Source organism: Juglans microcarpa x Juglans regia, chromosome 6D, assembly GCF_004785595.1.
Source record: "Juglans microcarpa x Juglans regia isolate MS1-56 chromosome 6D, Jm3101_v1.0, whole genome shotgun sequence".
Classification (NCBI taxonomy): Eukaryota; Viridiplantae; Streptophyta; class Magnoliopsida; order Fagales; family Juglandaceae; genus Juglans; species Juglans microcarpa x Juglans regia.
In genome coordinates, this window is record NC_054604.1 from 791,447 (window position 1) to 799,779 (window position 8,333).

General features: G+C 36.0%; 1 pseudogene; it reads right to left on the reverse strand.

The window, feature by feature from the left end:
- Nucleotides 1-612: 612 nt before the first annotated feature.
- Nucleotides 613-6,327, reverse strand: LOC121234525 (annotated as a pseudogene).
- Between the last annotated feature and the right edge of the window lie 2,006 nt (nucleotides 6,328-8,333).

Here is an 8,333-nt window from a genome sequence, read left to right on the forward strand (position 1 = left end):
ATGATGTTTGATCTGTTTATCTTTCTTGCAATCATATTTCTGGAAAAGTGAAATACTTCCCTGTTAATTATGATTATAAATTATAATTGTGTTTAATATATATATATATATATATATAGCTCTCTTCTATAATTTTAATCGTTTTTTGGGTGGAAAAGGTATATCGTCATACTGATCTTTAATCTGATTGCTCTTTATAAGATCAAGAAACTCAAGCAAAGAACTTCGGTGAAGATGGAATTATATGTTCATTAATCATACCAAAAAATGGGCCAGCGAGCCATATGTGATGAACGCGTAGCGAGCTATTTCATATATGGACTGGTACTTGCCAAATATAAAGACAAGTAACTAAAAAGCCTGCTTAATATCTTGGACCACCATATTTTCGTTACATGGAAACCTCCGACAATTCGATACAAAAGTAACAAAAATGACACCAAATAGATAGGGCTGTTCAAACCGGCCTGACCTGAATCACGTTGTTCTGACCCGACCCGATTGAATTATCCGATTAACCGAACCGGCTATATTAACCGATCACCCGAATCAGAAAATTTTGAAAATTAACCAATTAACCGATTAACCGTCTTTTTTTTTTTTTTTTTTTTTTTAACCCAGACAATCTAATTCCCTATTTGGAATGTTGCATATTGCGAAGAATGCATCATCTACATGCATCTGTAAATGTTATACATAAATAATTCAAACTCAAAAAGAACCAAGACAATACGTAAATGTTAGAGCACTCCCAACCGATCATGTAAAACCTCAATTTCGGTATAATTTAAAGGAAATGGTCTAAAAGTTGCATCCAATGGCTTATCTATTTCATCTCTAATTTACAGTTGACTACAGTGTTATCGCTACATCTAGCGGTAACTGTTCACAATTGTAAATTATTTTTTAATCATTTCTCTCTCATCTATCAGTCTCCCACGCACTGATCTGCACGGTACTGCACCTCTAACGTTAATTTTCATATTAAATATACTTCCTTGAATGCTACTCTCCTCAGCAACGCAACATTAATTTTAATATCAAATATATATATATATATATTTTTTAGAATTGCTATAGGTTATACCAGCTGCGTTTGAATGTTGAAGTGAGTTAAGTTGAGATGATAAAATATTGGTAGAATATTATTTTTTAATATTATTATTATTTTGTGATTTGAAAATATTGAATTTTTTATTATATTTTATGTTGAAATTTGAAAAAGTTGTAATGATAAATTGAGATGAGTTGAGATGAGCAAACGAAGCCTGTTATACAAACTATCAAATAAATATCAAATCCAACTAATTTGGATTAGTTTTATTATACAATCTTTTATTTTTCTTTTTTGAATTAATTTATATTTTGATTTAGCTTACAAATTTAGATTAATTTAAAATAAAACATAATTATATGACATTGTATATACAGAGATATTGCAAATATCAAAATATATGAAGATATTATTGATAGTTAGAAAAAATATTTGAAATGAATAAAAAAAATTAAAAAGTATAATATTTAAATGATATGAAAAAAAAATAGATAAGCTGATGTATGGTATATTATAAAAGTCAGTATGTAAAATAAAAAAAAAAAAAAAAAAGTAGATTTTGATGATGTATTTTAAAGGATAGGATGAATGATCCATTGTGAGTGCTATTATACATCATCCAATCTTTATTTAAAAAGAAGACCCAAACTCATCCAATCTTTATTCAATACAAAATCGAGTACTACCAGCCACCATCGCTCTACTTCAACGCCGGTATGTTCGTTTACGAACCCAGTTTATCCATCTACGAGGACCTCTTGAAGACTTAAAAATCACACCCTCCACTCCATTTGCTAAATAGGTTCGTGGAATTTTTAACTTTTTTTCTTCTAAGTAACTTATATACTAATTTCTGGGTTTGATTATTGGTCCTTTAATAATTCAACAGAAAGGCTAGAGAGTAGAGAATCACAAAGAAAACGGAAAACCCATAATACCCAAAAGTTCAAAAACCAAGATTATCCATACCTTCTGTCCGAGAGAGATTGAGACATCGAGAGTGAGAGGGCAGAGTGCGAGAGGGCCAAGTTTTGAGAGGAGAATGTCTGAGAGACTAAGAGTGGGAGAGAGATGCTGAAATGCTCGAGTGGATGCCCGAGAGAGATCGAGAGTGAGACTGAGGGCAGAGTGCGAGAGGGCTGCCCCAGCTGAGTTCTGAACTTCTGAGAGGAGTGTCTGAGAGATTGAGTGAGAAAGAAAGTTGTAGTGCCCGAGTCTGGAAGAAAGTATCGATAAAAGAAAGCAAAAACAGCGTCGTTTTTTCAACAAATACAGTTACCTGGTATTAATCGATTAGCCGACTGATTTTGGAAGCCAAACGGAAGAATTCCATTTCACACCTGCTTCATTTTGGGTCGGGTAATTCGGAATTTTTGGGTCAAGTCGGTTAAACGGTTTAAATTTACACCCTTACAAATAGATATCCGTAAAGACTTCTTCAACTTCTCAACCTCCAAATACACTGTAGAGAAATGAAGGAACTCTAAGAAATGTTCTTTGCTCAAATCATTAATTGCAACAGCAAGTTTAGTGATTTCTAAGGTCTCTTCATGGGTCATAGTCTTGACAAATCTTGCTGGATTTCCTGCCCAAAGTTCACCTGTAGGTATTCTTCTACCCGAGGGAACCACAGACCCAACTTCAAGAATAGAGTGGGTCTCAACCAAGGAACCTTCCATAAGAATGGAGTGCTGCCCAATTATGCACTCCGGTTTAATTGTGCAAGACCGCAAAAGACTGTATCCACCAACCGTCACGAATCTTTCAATAGATGTCTCTGCTGGTAGGCCTGAAACATGGGAAACAGTTGCACATGCTATTAAGGTATTTGGCAGATCTGTCATGTGTTGTGAAAACATGACGACAAACAAGTGAAAGCAAACACAAGAAAATCAATCATACGACAGAAAATTAACGTGGTTTGGCAACGTGCCTACGTCCATAGAGCTGCAGAAGATTTAATTATACTGAGGAATCAAAAAATACACTTTGGGGCGAAATCTCACAGTTCAGAACACTTAGGGCATACTAAACTATTCATTAAGTACATATTTATAGTATCACACAGTAGAAACCCTAATTTTCACTTTTCTAGTTTATTCGCTCGAGCAGAGTGTCGAGCGCACCTTAGGTGAGATCTCTGTCCAATTCTCGCTCGAGCTACCTGTCGAGCGAGACTTGAGTGAGCTCTCCGGTTCAGCTTGGGGTTATTGGGCCAAGCGGAGGCTTGAGAGGCTGGAAAAAAAAAAAAAAAAAAACCCTCGTCAGGTCGGGTCGGGTTATCAAATCGAGCCGACATCATGAGGGATTTATTACATGCATTTCCTTACAATTCTATGTCCAATCAGAAATTGAAGGAAACTGCAAGCTGGAGACAACCACTTCATCGGATCAAATTACACCTTCATCAAGGTTGCATTATTTTATGGATTGGGTGATGATTATTTACGGTTGACAAAGAAGAACTTCACCAAAGTCTGTCTCAAACTAGACAGGCTATACAAAAAGTACACTTGTAAACTCAAACCATTGACCTGTGTATGTATAAACATTTGAGACGCAGCTTGGGGTAGTGCTAGGCCCTGATGTAAGTTAATGAGTAAGGATAAAACAACATGTTACACAATGGGAGCAGAACCTGAATAGTTCCATGTTTGTAATGCACATTAAGAAACCTGTAAAGACTAGGGTTCACGTAGAAAATGAGAGGAAGAGGTTATTATTCCTTCCTGTAAACATTCTATTATAGGGTGTTCAAAGTTGACCTAAAATCTATCACAAAATATCTCCCTCAAGTACTTCTCTTATTAGAAATTATGAGTCAGCTTCCAGACCCATGGCTCCAGAACAGATTACATCAAAGATAAGTAGCAATCAAGAATCTAAACTCTTCATGATTTTTTTCAGGACATAAAAGCCCAAATGAAATAAAATCACTGGAAACATATGGATAGCTCAAAGCTAACTGCAAATGGAGGACGCTTTAAACATAATTTGAAATGCAAACAACATTATCACTCAGAAATTCCAAACATAAATAAGGTTCCCAAACATGCACCACTTGGCTTTCTAGTGGTGAGATCTATTACCTATATACTTGGTTAAGTTTGCAAAATTGACCAATCCATGAAGGTGTGTAGCAGCATATACGAGAGGGATAGACAGAGAAAGTAATCCTTCACATCCCTTCCACACCATGCAAGAAACTTTCTTTTTGGTGCCAAAGATCGTTCTGTATGCCAAGGTAATCAACGGACTTTGCAGAAACAGCATGTGGTAATGTTCTAATCTATCATGCTTCATTCACATCCCATCCAAACTCTATAAGCAACCTTTTTTTGGGTGTCAAAGACTTTCAATAAGCTAATGCAATCAAATTTGAAAGAAACAGCGTCTGCTATTGTTCCAATCTACCATGCATTATTTACATGGTACAACTCATCCATACTCCAAGAGAAACCTTCCTTTGGGAAACAGAGATCATTTTAAAGCTAAGGTAATCAACTGAATTTGAAAGAAACACCACCTACTAATGTTCCAATCTATCATGCATGCAAAAGTATAAAAAAAGAGTAAATGATTTGCAGAATTTTCATTACAAAAAACAAGAGAAAAGAAAGAAAGAAAAGGGGAAATCAATGTAAAAGACAAAAAACAAAATTGAAAATCGATCTCCATTCATGTCTGTTGAAATTTAAAAATTCAGGTTGTTGCATAAGGATCAAGAATAAATATTGTTAACATCACTTGGTTTTTGAAAGCAACAACCAGCATATCTTTTTTTTTTTTTTCTTTTTATCAGCACAATAACCAGCATATCTATCTGGGTGTGGTTGAAAGCATGACCCAAATAGGTCCTAAGATTGACTGAGAAGCTCCAATAGGCTAAGAAAAAGGGGTAATAGAACATATGGAATGGCTTACCAAAATGTTCCACTAATATGTATCACGCGATACACATATTTAGAAAATATGCCTACCATCCACCAATCCCTACAACAAATTAGTGACCATCTAATGAAAACCAGCTGCATCTAGTCAATCCGATATAAAGTTTCAGGCTTTCAACAAAACCATAAAAACCCACCTCAATTATAAGCAGAGATATGAAATTCTTTATAAGTAAGCAAAAGCTATCATATTTTAAACCATACTGGACCTAACACTCACTCAATTCAGAAATTTATTTTTGATAGGTATTATGACCCGTTAATTAAATGCCTGAAAACAAAAAAGGAATCTATACTTTTAACCTCAGAATCCAATTCAAAACTATAGTCTATGTTTTATTTTCTCTCTCTCTAATCGTGGCGAAAAATCATGAAATTAGACAAAAGGTACAAAGATAATTGCCATTAATTTTCTATTCTCTTCCATCACATCAACAATTAGTCGTCTGCAATACAAAGTCCACGAAGCTGCGCCACAAAGCTTCAGTCTTTTAAACCTTAACCAAATTGTCAAAAAGGTATGAAATCGTAAACTACATTGGACTCGTAGCCTCAGTTCAGTAAATTTACGAGCTTTATGCCACGACCTATTAACGAAATTTGTAAAACTCCACAAAGATACATTCTTAACCTCAAACTTCAAAGCAAAATATACGCTATAACCAATAAAGAAGCACTGTTTTTACTCAAAAACTTCTTCGCAACCATACAACGGAACCAAAGAGAATGGATTGGAACCTGTTGGGGATGACCAGGTGGCGTGGAGGACACATCGATCGTTCCTGGATATTGGAGCAGAATCCGACCGTGATCTTATTGAGATCGCCACGGAGGACAGAGCCGACCCCAGACGGAGGCTCCATCGTAAACGGTGACCTGGCCAGCCAGCACCACGTTAGGTGCCACGTAGGCATCCACGGCGACCTTCGGAATCCACTGCCCCAGCGGTATTATTTTCCTCTGCCCTCTGTAGTCCCAGCATACGTGATTGGGTGACTCCGTGATACTCTTCGATGCCGATGGTGATGCGGTGGCGGTGGAGGTGGAGGTGGAGGTGGAGGTGGAGGTGGCGGTGGCGAGCGTACGCTGTAGGAGGGGGTTGGCGTGGGTGGAGCGCAGAGCTCTCCTCGAAAAGCGAGCTAGAGTCGCTGCCATGGCTTGGTTTCGATGGGTAGGAGGGAGCTGACAGTGGGAGTGGAAAGACCGCAAGGATGAGTAGGTGGGTGGACTGGGAGAGGTAGATCTTTGGGCCAGCAGATGGGTTTTCATTGCAATTTGTGGGCTCTTCTGTGATTTTCAGCTGGTCGGTTTTCTTTACTGGCCCAGTTTGCACATCTTTTATATATTTCTTGCATATATTTAAGAATTGTAGAGTGACTTTTACGCACTCGGTTGGTCAAAATATTAAGTATGGATGTACAACGTTTTTCAAACGATAACGATATAATAAGTGTGCCCCAAAATATTATGTAAATACAAGTGTGTAAGTGTATATATATATATATATATATATATATAAAGTCTTAGACAGGAAAAGTATTGAAACATCTATCTATATAACATATATAAGAAAATTTTGATTCGCAGTACTGTTTATTGACACACCATTAAACGCATGCAGTACTGGTAGTACTATTAATGAAGTGAAAATCTGCCATATTATCTAACATAAATATTAATATCTTTTTGAAAATTTTTATAACCATTTTCATCTCACAGTGAGCGCATGGATGGCCGCGTATTTACACACAAACTTATAAGTTGTGCACGAGCTCATAACTATATATATATAAAAGTACTAAGTAGTGAGGTGATCTTTTATATTCTTGTTACGAAAATATCTATAGTACTGAATTTAGTCCGGTACTCATTCAAAATGCAATTTTTAAACCAACTTGAGAGAGAAAAGTGATTCAAAATGCAATTTGCATATATAATGCATGGAATCTTGCTTTCACTATTGCGTGTTCCAATTCTTAGTATGCAGGAGGATATATACATGATGATCGATGATAATTGAAAGAGACACTAAGCTTATCTACTTATTTTGTTAATTTCTGCACTACTTTTCTTAACATATATAATTTTGGTCCATAAAATGGAATTTAATTGTATGTTTAACTTGGAAATTAAATTCTTATAATAAAAAAGAAAGCCACTTGCAACACAACCTTTGGGGAACAGTAGTAGATCGAAGAGCATATATAAAACATTCAAAGAAGAATATAATCTTAAGTTACAGAAGAAGTACCGCCCAACAGTACTCATATATAGTACCCCAATGCGCGCATGCTACGTGTTTTGCTTTCTTTTGCTTCAGATCAAGCAGTATCCCCTAGAAAGTGATCTAAGCCCGCATATACCCATTCAAAGCTAGCTCATGATCATCTTATTGCATGGCATTTCATGATTTCTCAAAATATTTGTGATCTGCTCATGTACGTACGTTGCTCGATCGATCCCACAAGCTAAAAGATCGGATTTCTAAAAATATACCTATCTGATAAGGATCTAATCCAGTAGATAGTTTTTGGACGGACCACCGCCGCCCTTGCAGGGTTTTGTTCTTATCTCAATATATAGTACGTACTACGCGGTCTACTTTTGCACCATATATAAATAGGCATGGAATTACTCATGTTTTATACATATATATTAGAGATGGAGAAATTCACGTACCATCACAACGTACCTTTTGTATAGATTAGCTAATTATGGCGTCGAGTTATAAGCAAGAACAGTTTCCATCTCTGTATCGATCACCCAAGCCATCTGAATCTTTGCAGTATACTGCAGGCAACATGAAACTCAGCCCAGCTGCTTCATCTGCTTCTGTAGCTTTATTTGAAGCTGATATTTCATGTTACCATGTTGATCAGAACCAACTCAGCTGTGATGAAAGCATAGATGCCAGAGCTGCGAGGTACATCTCATGCGTTCAAGAGCGTTTCCGGCTTGAAAGATCATCTGGTAATTGAAGTACTCATGAATTTAATATATATTATATGTTTTGTATCATCATGTAGTACCGATCAAAGGAACAGTGAGTTAATTTACTTGTCTCACTCTTTATGAAAGTACGTAGTACTTAGTAGTACAAGCTGATTAAGTATATAATTACTTTCTTGGTTAAATCTGCCATATAATTATATATTGACGTCATAGTATATACATACATACATACATACATATATATATATATATATATATAGCATCAGTCATAAAGATATCTAAAAAAATGAAACATCGCCAAAGTGGAGTCAGAATTGATATGTCAGAAACACCTAATTAATTTATATAATAAATTCATAGCTTTAGCGACCGATCGA